The sequence below is a fragment of the Dama dama genome, chromosome 20 (assembly GCF_033118175.1).
Source record: "Dama dama isolate Ldn47 chromosome 20, ASM3311817v1, whole genome shotgun sequence".
Lineage (NCBI taxonomy): Eukaryota > Metazoa > Chordata > Mammalia > Artiodactyla > Cervidae > Dama > Dama dama.
Window position 1 is genome coordinate 71,262,926 of NC_083700.1, and position 15,114 is coordinate 71,278,039.

Genomic DNA, 15,114 nt, shown 5'->3' on the forward strand with positions numbered 1-15,114 from the left:
AGTTCTATATTATAAAATACAATATTGGACTTTTATACTCAGAAAGTTAGAGGGAGATAATCACTAACCACCTCCACTTTTTATTATACTTTTCTGCTTACATATTATCACTGTACTATCTCCTTTGCTGTTTCAATTTTCCAGATGAGGAAACTAAGTCTGATAGTTGTCCAAGCTCAATACAGGAGGGACTGCACAAATCCAGCTCTTCTGACTCCAAAACTCCTGCTTCTTCCATTATACCATAGAAACTGTGCATTAGTCTACCTTTAAAAATTTCATGATAATGGAAACCATATGCCAGCAGATCCTAGTGATGTCAACACTGATAAAAGTAAAATAATTTACATTACATTAAAGATTTCCTCTAGATTCTAAATTTCTCCTAGAGGAGCTAACATTTGAACTAGGACTTGGGGATCTGTAGAGTATTTTCAAAAAAGCAATTAGCATATAGACAGTTTATGAATGTTAAAATGGACAAAAGGATAAATGGATAGGTTGATGATATTTGTTACAAGCCTGAAATTCTGTTTATCTCACTATTGCTTCATTTACTCTTTAAAAGCTTTCTTTGTATTCTCCTGCATACTCCCGGAACTGTTAGAACATCCTCAACGCTTCCATGATGTGAGGTATATTAGACAGTGAGTTCTTTTGCACAAGGATTGAAATCTTGCTAATCACTATACCTGGCACATTTTAGAGGATTTGTTAGATGATTTAGAGGATTTGTTTATTAGATGAAATGGATAAACCAAAAGGATAATAAATAGTACAACAGTTATCTGAAATCTTGTGTTTCCTCATGCGAGAATGCCCTTTTCTCTTTTATGAAATTTTCCCTGATGTCTCCCCAGGGAGACACTCTCCCCAAGAAGAGTTCTGCCCCTGTGATCTCTCAATATTGTATGAATGATTCGTTATAAACTTCATATATATATATATAAAGAACTGGTAGAACACTTAATTGGGTAGATAACTGTCTTTTCACTAGACCAAATACTCCTTGAAAATAGGCATTATTTCACTCATTATTTTGATGTCAGTATTTTTAATATCTGCTTTCCTGGGAAATCAGATGGCAAAGAATCTGTCTGCAATACAGGAAACCTGGGTTCAGTCCCTGAGTCAGGAAGATCCCCAGTATTCTTGCCTGGAGAATTTCATGGATAGAGGATCCTGGCAAGCTGCAGTCCACTTTCAATGGAGACACTTTGTAAATATCCATCTTTTTCTACCCTATCCTTACTGTTATCTAGAGGGACTTATAAAGGTGGAAATTAAGAAGTAAAGAGAGGAGACAGGGACAGCTGAGGATGAGATGATTGGATGGCATCACTGACTCAATGGACATAAGTTTGAGCAAGCTCTGGGAGTTGGTGATGGACAGGGAAGCCTGGCATGCTTCAGTCCATGGGGGGTCGTGAAGAGTCAGACATGACTGAGCGGCTGAACTAAACTGAAGAAGTAAAGAAGTATAGCAAATGCAGGATGCCAAAACACAGAATTGTAAAAAGTCATCTTTGAGATTAGGTATGGGGTCCTGTGGTATGGCTGGAGACTAAAACACAGTACTTATTTTGGAATCATGGGTCATAATTATATTGTTGCTCATCTCTGGTGGCTCAGACAGTAAAGAATATGCCTGGAATGTAGGAGACCCAGATTTGATACCTGGGTCTCTGGGATGGTTCCCTGGAGAAGGGAATGGCTACCCATCCCTGTATTCTTGCCTGGAGAATTCTGTGGGAGAGGAACCTGAAGGGTTACAGTCCTATGGGGTCCAAAAAAGTCAGACACAACTGAGCAACTAACACATATTTAATTATGTCTTTAAGCATAAAATTTCCAACACAAGTCTCTTGGAACACAAATTAAACCATTTTCTAACAGAATTAGTTTCACTTTGTTGCCGCCCTATTATTCTATTAAAACAATTATTTTTTTCTTGATGATATACATATTACCTTTGTCCTCTAAAATGCTTTGAGTACCTTAAAGAGATGGCTTCCCCCATTGGCTCAGCAGTAAAGAATCTCCCCTGGAGGAGGGCATGGCAATCCACTCCAGTATTCTTGCCTGGAATCCCATGGACAAAGGAGCCTAGCGGGCTACAACCCAGGGGGTCGAAAAATAGTTAGACATGACTCAGCAACTAAACAAGAGCAACAACGTTAAAGAGAAGTATAATTCAAATTTAAGAGAGTATTATTATTATTTTCAAGACTTAAAATGCATAGATACAAAGTTATGGTTTATTTGCCATGAGATAATTAAACATAATAAAAAAACAGCATCATATTTAATACATTGTAGGTCTCAAACATTTTTTCAATTAATTTTTCAACATCTTCCAAATATCAATGTTCATATCTTATAAAGGGCCTTTTATTTTGTTTCTAGAGGTTAAATGGCCATTTAAATGGCCATGGCAGCATCCTGCAGACTTGGGTTGGCTATTTACACTTTATAAATCAACAGCTTTTCTCCTAGGACTGAGAGAGGCTCCAGATGTATGTATTCCATTTTGAAAGAAAAAAAAATATTATTAAGAGTTTCCAGATAACCTCACTAGTGGATAAATAGTAAAGTTGCCTCAAGGTCCATCAGGGAAGCCCAGAGATTATACAAACGTTATTTGTCAGCAAATATATATCGACTGAATAAAAGTTGGTTTGCCTTCTAATTGCTATGTTTCCTTACAAGGAACTCTGTAGATCAGGGATTTTAGTTTATCAAAAGAAAATGAAGTGGTTGCAGTTTGACCTGACAGACTGCATATGGGGAAATATACAACAGAGTTACATTTTTTAAAAGGGACTTTGGGCAATGAAAGTGATTTATAGAACCTCTACATGCCTAAACTTGATGTTCCTGGGGAGTATTTAATGATAGGGAGTATGCAAGAGCTTAAATATAGGCAATAAAACTCATAGGTCAAGGGAAGGGTCAACTCAAACACTTATAGCTGACCTTGTGCTTATATCCCACAAGTACTTAGGTCTTGGTTCTAAGATACATTGGATATTACCAGTCTTTTTTTGATACCTTAGATTTTTTTTACCTTGGAAATTATTTTGTATTATCTGAAATGCAAGTAAAATTTTAAATTCTAAGCATAGCCAGAACAATTATTTGATAGTTATATGTAAACCCATTATGGTGGTGGTGGTTTAGTCTAACTCTTGCAACCCCATGGACTGTAGCCTGCCAGGCTCCACTGTCCATGGGATTCTCCAGGCAAGAACACTGGAGTGGGTTGCCATTTCCTTCTTCAGGGCATCTTCCCAACCCAGGAATCGAACCTGAGTATCCTGAGTTGCCAGCAGATTCTTTACCAACTGAGCTATGAGGGAAGCCCCGTAAATCTACTAATATAACTGTGCAAACATAAGATAGTGTATTACTTAATCTTAGCAACTCATTTTTATTCAGAACACTTTTTTTAATGAATTTTATGTTTTTTAATGAATTCATATACTTTTATTTGAGGATAATTACAATATTGTGGTGATTTTTGCCATACATCAATATGAATCAGCCATAAGAAATATGTGTCCCCTCCATCCTGAAACCCCCCCCTACACCCTATCCTTCCAAGTTGTCACAGAACACTGGCTTAGGGTACCCAGCTTCATACATCAAACTTTCTCTTGTTATCTATTATACATATGGTAATGTGTATGTTTCAATGCTATTTTACATATGGTAATGTACATGTTTCAATGCTATTCTCTCAAATCATCTCACCTTCTCCTTCTCCAACTGAGTCCAAAAGTCTGTTTTTTACATCTGTGTCTCCTTTGCCCTGTATGTAGAATCATCAACGCCATCTTTCTAGATTCCATCTATATGTGTCAATATACGGTATTTGTCTTTCTCTTTCTGACTTATTTCACTCTGTTCAAAAGAATTTAGACCTAAACTATGAGAGTTTATGGTTAGAGGAAGTAATTCTAGAGCTCCCAGGGGGAAGTAATACCTTTTCAGAATGCTAAATGTAGAAATAGAAGTATGTGAAAAGTATTACTTTTGAAGGAAGCAATTAGGAAAGTTTCAAAGAGGATGGAAGCTCTGAGATGGATTTTAATGAGTGGATATGAGTTTTTCTGGTTGACAAAAATTAGGGCAAAGCAGCATAAGAAAATATACAAAGGTGGTCAGATATAATATTATGTTATATTTTCAGGGGAAGCATTCCCAGTAAAAATCAAATTCCTAACAGAATCAACAACATGATCTGAAAATCATTCTTCCCTTTGCACTGAGGGCTAAAAACTATCAGTTTCATCTCAAGTCTAGTAATGCATTTTGCATATCTCATGATTATTCCATTTTGCTGTGAACTAAACACATTCATATTAAAACAGATATCCAGCAGTGCTAACAACAGAAGTGGGTGCAGCATCATAAATGTAATCCCCTCTCAATGGCAGAACAGATAACTTTCCATAGCTATTATAGAGAAATTTTGGTTTGTGATAACAGAAAGCTTTCTTCCTTTGTCTCCTTTCTTCCTGTTTCTTGACCCTTTCTTGGATCTGGCTATTGCGAACAGAACTCTTGTAAATTCAGATGCACAGAGGAAAGAAACAAACAAACAAAAAATCAAGATATGTCCAGTTAGCCCTAAATTTTCTCTAGTGAGAGCTCCTCATCTCTGCCTCCTTTCAACTACTCTGAATGAATTAAATCCGCAGTGTACTGTATAGCTCATGAAATTCTGGAGACAAAGACACAGTTTGCTGGAATTCTACTCCATTTTAAATGACAAAGCTGTCTCTATGAAAATTTTACCACCAACATATATCTTTTAATGGACTTCTAAACATAGCTTGGAATTCTTAGAATTATCATTCAGCAAAGTCACATTAAATTCCTATTTGTCATCACTTTACATCGAATAATTAACAAGCATACAGTTGTATCTGAGAAGTCATTATGTTGTAGATTTGAAATTATTGTCTTTTAGAAAAATTATGAGCAGATCTGTGAAAATATGACAACATTTAAAAATTTATAAAAATGTATTCATATTTTCTATAATTTAATTCAATCATCATTTGAAGTGAAGTGAAAGTAAGTCAGTCGTGTGTAGTCCATGAAATTCTTCAGGCCAGAATACTGGAGTGGGTAATCTTTCCCTTTTCCAGAGGATTTTCCCAACCCAGGGATCAAATCCAGGTCTCTCACATTGTAAGCAGATTCTTGACCAGCTGAGCCACAAGGGAAGCCCAAGAATACTGGAGTGGTTAGCCTATCCCTTCTCCAGGGGATCTTCCTGACCCAAGAATCTCCTGCATTGCAGGTGGATTCTTTCACAACTGAGCTATTAGGGAAGCCCAATAAGCATTTACTGAGGGCATGCTAGGGCTTCCCTGGTGGCTCAGATGGTAAAGAATCTACCTGCAATGCAGGAGACCCAGGTTTGATCCCTGGGTTGAGCAGATCCTCTGGAGAAGGGAATGGCTACCCACTGTGCATACTGTTTGCCAAGCTCTGAGATTACATGATGAGGTACAGTTCCACCCTTGTCATTCAGATTCACAGTTTATTGTCACTGATTAGGATCTACAAATATTTCTGAAGGTCAACATAGATTTTTATTATGATTCATGATAATTAAAAATGTCCTTAAGTTTGAATATCTAATTTAGCAGTATGCCCCCAAATGAAATCTCTGCCATCTCTAGTCATATTCTGGCTCATTCCATTTTTATTAAGTATACCAGCTATCATATAGTAACAATAGTCTTTTGTTCTTTTTTCTCCCAATCAGTTGTCAAAGTCCTCTTGATTATATATTTGGAAAACATTTTAAAGCAACTCTTTGCTGGCCATTTCTGCATTAACTTGACACTTCTTTACTTCTCATCTATACTATGAAACCCTTCCATTTACTTATCTTCAGTCTTCTCCTTTCTCAAATCAAATTTGCAAATTGCAGAGGCATAATACTCCTGAAGGGGCTTCCCAGGTAGCAATAGTGGTAAAAACCCACCTACCAATGCAAGAGACACAAGAGATGCGGGTTTAATCCCTGGGTCAGGGATCCCTTGGAGGAGGAAATGGCAACCACTCCAGTATTCTTGCCTGGCAAATCCATGAACAGAGGAGCCTGGTAGGCTGCAGGCCATGGGGCTACAAAGAGTTTGATACAACTGAGTACAATACTCCTGAAAAATACCTGCACAAACAACACTTGGTTAAAGTAAAATCAACTCTGTCCAGTTATGACTGTTGTGTCCAGAAAAGTCACAAACTCAAGTGTGTGAAAGGGCAGGTGCATGGGTAACAAAATGAGGCAAGTGGGTAGAATTAAGACAGTAAGGGTTGGTAGGGACCCTGACATACATAGGCTCCAAATAAGTCACAGACGGAACTTAATTCCAGCTGATTGCTTTTCTATTGGATTTCAGGCTTATTTTTTAATTTTTTCTTTCTGGAAAGAATATAGAATTTCCTAATTTTTAAGTCACTGTGTATACCAAACAAAATACAGCTATATATGTGTCAGTAGTTCTAATACACACCTCTTGTTGGATATGGAAGGCTGATGGTTGTGAACTCGGGTCTATAGCACTGAACTAGTTAATGTTATCTGGATTGCATGGCCCAGCAAAACCTAGCCCTGTTGTCTCTTTCTAATGTCACCTCTTATCATTATCGTTACCTAACATTGATGCTGTGCCTATGTTTTATGAACACTGTGCCTGGTATTTGCTCTCGACAACAATCAATGAAGTAGGATTATTATACCCATTTAAAAGATGCAAAATGTGTTGCAAAGAGGTTGAAAAGTTTAGTAATAGTGATCAGTAGTTGATTCAAATACAGAATTGTCCAATTTCAAAGCTTCTGCACCTTATACTTATTTCCCTCTGCTGTTTTGCAGATACATGCATACTAAGAATGTATATTCTTCCAAGAACCCTGTTAGAAAGGAACTAATTTCATCTTCATTTTACAAGTAAGGTTAATGATTATATGATTTGACTAAAGTCACAAAACTGTTAAGAGGTAGGACCAGAGAATGAATCCACACAGCTTAAATTTAGTCTCCTTTCTTATTAAGTTTTATAGTACACTAAATAAATATAAAAATGAATAAACAAGTAAGTTTTTTTTTTTAGAAAAGCTTATTTTTAAATCCACCTCAAATGCCACTTTTCCTATAATGATTTTCTTGTTCCTCTCCACTGGAAGTAATCTCTTCTTCTGCTGAGCTACCATATTACTTTGCTTATATTTCTCTCATATACGTTGTGTTTAAATGTGCCTGCATCTAACCTCTTTTACTAAACAAGATCCACATGCTGTGATGATGAACAGCACCTTTCTCATAGTTGGAGCCTGGCAAAATTGCTGAATGAATTCAGAAATATACAAATTACAGGGTTTTGTCTATTTCTTGATACAAGAAGTATCTGTCTAAATGTAATAAAAATGATAATTAACAATAAAGTGCTCTTTAAGAAATCTGTATTTCTCAGCATACCTCTTGCTGGCTATGCTTAAAAACCTGGTTTGATATAAACCATCAAAACTGTTTATTAGATTGTTTAGAAAATAGATATACTATGTATTAATATTAGTCAAATAGTAAGAGGAAAAAACTCATTTGGTTGGGAAAAAGTTGGGGCTTAATGGTGGGCAGTACTGTCAACATGCAAACCAATTCCCCTGTAACACATTGCATAAAAACATTTTGTTCAAACCAGTTATCCTGCTGTGTTCACGTTGTTTCCTGCCAAAATGTTCCTTCGCTGTCATGTAGATAGCCAAAGCTATCTGTTAGGAAAAATCCCTTCTCTAATCACACAACCCGACTCAGCACTTTCAAATGTCCATAGGAAATAGCTACTCATCTTGAAACCACCAGGGATGGATAACCTGATGTCATATAGTCCAAGAGACTACCCTCTCCTAAACTCTGAATCAGAAGTGACTTTAGCACTCAGAGAAATCTCAGGCTTGAATGCTCTAGGATTGGACTTATTTTTAATTCTATTTTACTGAGAAAATTTTATAAGATAAGGTTAGGATCTTTATAGTCAACTATGGCACTCCAAGATAGAAAACCAGTTAACATTCACTCTACGCCCTGCAGTTTTATTAGAGTATCTTAGTGAATGATATTGCACCCACTGTTTCCTACTGCATTGCTGTCTTTGTTATGTTAACTTGAAAAAAAGCATTATAAAATCAAATGCATGAGTATTAGAAATGATTCCCTATTATTCTACTCCAAAATAAATAAGATAAATAGCATGTAACAGTAATTTATACAGATTCACTTAGCAGGAATTCTGATTTATACATCGAGCAGAAGAGGTTCCTAGCAGGGCTGTGTAGGCCTTTATTTTGCACTACAGTTAACAAACTCCCAGGAAGAGTCCAGTTGATCTCAATACCAAAAGTGTTGAGCCCCTATTTCCCACTGTGGTAAAATGTTCACAACCTTGGTGTTACTGATTTACAAGTCCATGCTGAGGGATAAGGGGCATTGCTTGGCAAAACTGGTGAAGGGGAGTATAATACGCATAGAAGGAAGAGAAGATTATTTCTGAGAGAAAGGTACAGTCTAAGAAGGAAACATTGAATGAGGTATTTGAAGGTAGATGGTGGTAAAGAAAAGTGAAATGCAAGAAAGATACATGTATAAAATTGTTCCTTAGGGTTGTGGGGTGCAATATCACCCAAACATAAGAGAGACATGAAAGAAAGTGTAAAGTGGACAATGACTGACTTTACTCTTTGCTTATTTTTCTTGTCCCAGAAAACATATTCCAGAAAAACATATCAGCAGTCTTTTTACTTCTATAACCATGTATGCATGCATGTGTGTGTGTGTGTGTGTGTGTGTGTGTGAGTATGTTTGAAGCTCTGAGGACCAACACAGATAATCACGTACAAGTAGTTAAGAGCTCTTATTCTTTCAGGGAGATGTGAGTAGCAGTACTCCATGGTACTTGGTGTGAGAAAAGCAATCCAATTTAAACACTTCATTATGAGAAGAATTTTGGTTCGCTCACAGTGGACACTTGCCTTTCATTCACTCAACTTCTAAGGACATCCCTAGAGCAGAGAAGGGGGAAACAACATTTCTGACTCCCAGATCCATAGCAGAGAGAATAAGAGCCCTGGCCCACGGTCAGACTACATGGTTTGAATCTGGCTCTACTGTTTTTTTACTGGGTGAATTGGGTTAACTTAATATCTTTCTGCCTCAGTTTTCTCATTTGTTTAAAGATGGGGATAATATTACATATATATAGGATTTTTGTGAAAATTGCATTGAACAACTGTTTAGTTGTTGCATTGAACACAGAGTAAGTGCTCAAGAGATAGTATTTTTCATTAACACTTAGTTTAATACTACTATTAATTTTAGTGTTACCTGTGAAGAAAGTGGGGTCCTTGTTTTCCCTGGGTTACAGAAAAAGTCTTTGTGGAGTCCACAACATCGGACTTCATATTTTTCCCACTTTCTCCCACTCTTCATTCTACTTTCTAAATATAATACATTTTCATTTTAACTATTCACTAGCTTTTATGCATTGGAGAAGAAAATGACAACCCACTCCAGTGTTTTTGCCTGGAGAATCCCAGGGACGGGGTCGCACAGAGTCGGACACAACTGAAGTGACTTAGCAGCAGCAGCAGCAGCAGCCTGATTATTATTTCTTCCTATTTTGTACAATGTGTTTTTCTATACCATGAAATCTGATTTTTCCAGACATAAAAATCTATAATTAATTATCAAAAAGTTAAGACAAAAATTAAGCTACTTTCTCTTGCCATATAGTTATGTAGAAATTAACATGGGAAATATGTTATAACTGCATACTCTGCAATTAAAATTGTGTGAATCATTATTTATAAAGATTAATTTCCATAAAAGTTTAATGATTTCACTGATTGGTTTTGAAAAAAGATTCATTCATTATATATTATTCCTAATTTTAGTAGAAACCTCTATTTAGCTTGTCTTCAGATTGACATGAAATAATTTTAGTTTAAGTAAACCTTTAAATTGAAATAAACTTTTTAATAGGCATTGCCAAAACCTCAAAAGCTGAAAACCATTTCTCTCTACAAATGTGAACTCTTGGAGCAATGCCATTTCTTAGGTCTACCATGTGTCTTCCCCTCTGTATGTTCAAGGATTTTCACCAGGATGGCCAGTGGGTCAAAGGAGTCTTTGTTCATGGCTTGACCAAGGCAAATCAGTGCCTGTTAATGCTGACTTTCCTCACTGCCGTCATCTCCCAACCCTGCTGTTTTCTTCCATTAGGCTCGCCGTAAGCTGTTGGAAAGGTGTAGTGAGGAATCTCTTATTTCTTTTGAGTCCTGAAAGCATAGCATCCACATTTGCTTGCCGTTTCTCCTACTCTAGACTTAGCATTAAGGCAGAATAACTCAGAATGGTCTAGAGATGTGCAGAAAGATCAAGTCCCCATGTTAACACATGATCAGATCCTATTTCCGTGAAACAACTTCCTCTGTCCTTAGCAGTATCTTCAAAACTTGAATGATCACTAGTAAGATTTAGATCACTGAGAATGGTTTTGCAATGCCTTACCGTTGCAAAGCAAATGGGATTCTTTTTTTCTTTCTTCACCATAGATAGAACTGATTTTGATTCAGTAAAACAGTCTTCTTCTTTAGGGAGTATGAAACTGTTGGAAGGGCCAGGAGGTGCTGATTTGCATGTGTGGTGTGACTCAAACCCAAGTGTTCATGAGGAAAGGCCTACATCATGAAAATCTGCTGTTCTACCCCTTTCCCACTGAGGCATTATGTCTTTGTTAAGGAACAGTTACATCCATCGTTCTCATTAGTTTGATTAATGGTCTACCTCTAATAGAGGCCACCACCTGACATTTGGGGAAAAAATACATGGCAGGTAATTTTTAAAAATACAGAACCTGTCCCCTTAACCTAGTTTCATTCCCTTTGGTAAGGGTGGCAATTGGATGTGACACTCATCAGTGAGAGAGGGCTGACATCCTTTCTTTCCCTCCGTCTCCAGTTCAATTAAAAGAATGATAGTCTTGCTTTCTGGAGAAACTGAAGCAAAGGTAGAGAGAGAGCCGTTAAATATCCCAGCACAATAAACACAGGCTATAGTGCCCACAAATTAACGTTTCCTGTCAATTAGAGACCTTAAGGTTTCACTGGAATATTGAATTAATGAAGTGATTCTGTTCCTAATAGGTAACGCATCTCATGTGCCTTGCTTGTCTTTTCAATTAGAAAAACTAAGAGGTGTAAAAATGGGCCAATTTCAACTTTTTTAATGCTGAACTAAAACTTATATTCAAAAGTCTTCACTTCAGTGTTGTTTATGGGTCTCACTACTTTCTTCTGTTTTGGTCTTTAGAATTATTACAATTGTTTTCTCTAACCCTGATGGTTATTGACTGTTTTAATAACAGGATGTGACTTTAGTTTCAGAATCTATTCTGTTCTGAGATAAAGCTCTCTAACTCTTGAAACAGAAAAAGGATATAAAATTGGCCTTTGGTAAACCCTTGCCTAGTAGGCTTGTCTTAGTATGTAACTACTAAAATCACCCTGTTTGCTTCCATTTCCATGCACAGGAGTCAATAATCCCAATTTATGTCCTCTCATGACCTAATGGGAAATGGACTTAAATTCCCCGGAACAAATTACAAGTTCTTTTGTTGTTTTTATTGGTTTGCTTTTCCATTTAATGCTCTATTTCCATACCTAAGTCTATTTTCCCTCCTAAGATTGGAGAATCCGTGTTTCTAAGCTATAGTACAAGCTCTTCCCTGCCCCCTTGCCACAAGCAGGATGTTACTTCAGCCTGGAAACTGATGACAGCAGCTGTCCTTGGGCATGGACGTCCTCTTTAATCAAAGTGAGTTCCCTAATGGGCACTATAATGACATTCATTTGCCATTTGGATGTACCTGATGTGACACTTCAGGCAACATCATGATTACTTTCCCTTAAAAATGTAAAATAATTTTACAAAATCAAAAAGGCAGAAATATTGCCTAAAGAAGTTCAGTTTAAAAAATAGCAATATTATCATGGTTTTAGAAAAAGTGCTGTAATCTTCTATATCACAAATTATAATAGTGTGATTTTATATTTAACTTGGTAATAAGATTCTGTATTTGAAAGTAATAGATCTTTTGGTTACCAAAAAATGTTGTCTATAGACTCTATAACAGGATTTCCTGAGTTAAGATATAGAATGACATTAATTTAATGATAACATTGTTGGGCACATCTTAGAAATAGAACATTTTGAATTTGAAATAATTTTGATAATGGAGAAAATTGCTATATACTACAACTAATATTTAGAACCAGATTAACACTTACAAGGTTTCCTTTTACATAAAATCTTCACTTCTACTCTAACTAAAATGCATGCAGGAAAGTGTTCCATGAAAAGCTGAAAGGGATGTTTACCAATGAAAATGGGAACATTTCTCCAGAATTTATATTAATAAATTTATATTAATAAATTTATTAGCTATAATGGAACACAATTTTTTAAAAAATTTAGGGAAGTTTCTTAATAGTTTCTTATTTTGTTATAAACTTTGACCTGGGGGTTTGGAACAATCTTTAGAGCACACACAGTTTATCTTCAGCCTCCTGGAAAGATAGATACTGCCTGTAATGAGTTTGTGTCTTGTCCAAGCATGATGAATCTAAAAATTAAGCTCAATAGATAGTGTGTTTTTCCCTTTATAAGAATCACCAGGGAACATACTTTTATAATCTTCCCTTTTACTCTGTTCCACTGTCTAACAAACCTTAACAGCCAGACTTTTAGCTACCAAAGTGTCACAGAACCAGTCATCAAGCAACATAGAAAGGAAATAAAAGGACAGAATATTGTGATCAATGGCAACTTCCCATGTGATTTTTGAAACTAACAAACACCCATTACTAAGCATCCAATAAGCAGTGATATCAAGTTGCAATACAAATTGATTATAGCTTTGAGTTAGACCTGAATTAAATGCTGACTCTACTGTTGAGGAGCTGTGTATGATCTTCAAAGCTATTGCTATTAGAGTCTCAGCTTCCTCATCTTAAAATGGGGATAACAGGACCTGCTTTGAAGGAATGTTATGAGACTTCTAAAAAAATCCTTCTGGTGTATCATGAACACACAATAATTGGTAGCTACTATTATCTTTGGTTGTTGACTAATTGACTAGATGTAAAGCACCACATTGGATGATCCGTGCAATGGTTAGTTAGGATTGTATATAAAACACAGTTCTAGCCTTGTAAGGAGACTAAAAGTGAGAAACATTCTATATTAAGAGTATTATTCACATTATGCTCATACTGACCCTGTCAAGTAGATACTGTTAAACTACAGATAAAGAACCTTAAAATTGGAGAGTTAGCTTAACTTGACAAAATTGTTACTCCAGAATGGGTACTCCTGACTACTATGTTATACTGAGTGGTATGATACTGTATTGTCTCCAAGTCAAAAATATGTACAAATATGTCTATAGGAGAGTAACTGAGGGAATCATTGTTGCTAGACATAGACAAGCGCTTCTCTGTAGCAGTCTTTCAAATCTGGGATTTGACACTATAGTGTGCAATGAGCTAGTAAACTCAACCTGATTTTTGGTCATAGTCTTTAAACAGCCAGTTTCTTGAACACTGAAATCATAGAAAGTAGCAACCCCCTTTCCCATAAGGAACCCCATTTCTCTTGAAAATAAATTAATAAAATAAATTTATATTTGAAGGCATTAGTTTTATATGGAAGCTGGAGAGACATTTGTATTTTATATCATCCTCTTTGCAAAGATTCTTCTTGCAATCCTTTGTGCCTTCTTCTGAGTGGATACCTGATGGTCATGCATGTTGTATTAGTCAAGGTTCTTCAGAGAAACAGAACTAGTAGGATGTATATACAGAGAGATTTCTTTTAAGGAGCTAGCTCATACAAGTATAGAGGCTGGCCAACCCCAAATTTGCAGAGTAAACCAGCAAAGTGGTGATCCAAAAAAAGTTTCTGTTTAGGTTCAAGTCTATAAGCCATCTGCTTATAGATTTCCCTCTTGCTGAGGGACATTAGTCTTTTGTTCTATTCAGACCTTTAAAGGATTAAAGGAGGCCCATCCACATTATGGACAGCAATCTGTTTTAGTCAAAGTCAACCAATTTAAATGTTAATCTTATTCCAAAACACCATCATGGAAACATCTAGAACAATGTTTGACCAAATATCTGGGCACTGTGGCCCAGCCAAGTTGAGACATAAAACTAACCATCACAGATTCTATTGTGGCCCAGACTGATCAGTAGCATTCCAAATATCCTAATGTGGTCATTCAGCCACTGTAATTTTATAGGTTATGATTACTATGATATCATAACCTTTATTTAATAGAGTGATATCTATATTTTAAAGTAAAAATTAAGCTAGGTATATAAGATCATTAATTTTTCAAGATAAAAATGGAGAAAGAGAATAAAGATTTTGTTTTCATACCTGAAATGCCACAGACATATGTTAAAGTCATTGAAAAGTGACTCAGTCTCTTTCTTCAATGAATCCAAAATAACAGAGTGAATTTACTTATTAGAAATATTTTTATGTTTTAAAAAAATTTTCTAGAGATTAAGTAAGAGTTATTTGGGGATATATGAAAAATAGTGGTTTTCAATAAAGACATGATGATTCTGAACATTTTAGTGTATGTATGGTGTGTGCAGCAGTTGAAGTATATTTTACTCACTGTGCATAATCTTACAGATGTTAATGTGCAGTGTTTCCTGATTCACTTAAATCAGGCATGGAAGAGAAACTCAAACTGAGCCCACTTCTATAATCCTTCTGTAAGACAACACTTCCAGGAATTATAGTTACAGAAAAAGAGAAATCTGCTCTGGAGATAATGTATATAATCACAATTTCTAAAAATGGAAAAGCCTTATTGTATTCTTGTTTGGTATCTATTTTACATCATCACCTGCAGCTATGTTATGTCGCCATTATTTTATTACTAGTAAGAAAAAAAAAAAGTCACTGCTAAGAACCTCAAAATAGAGGACTTATTTTCTTAAGCTGTAATTATGTAACTCAAG

The 15,114-nt window shown here is 35.9% G+C and overlaps 1 protein-coding gene across 1 annotated transcript in view; it reads left to right on the plus strand.

Moving 5' to 3' along the window:
- The window catches only part of NEGR1 (neuronal growth regulator 1), a 961,959-nt gene that overhangs the window by 486,770 nt on the left and 460,075 nt on the right, over window positions 1–15,114 (plus strand). The gene's annotated exons all lie outside the window — the stretch shown is intronic.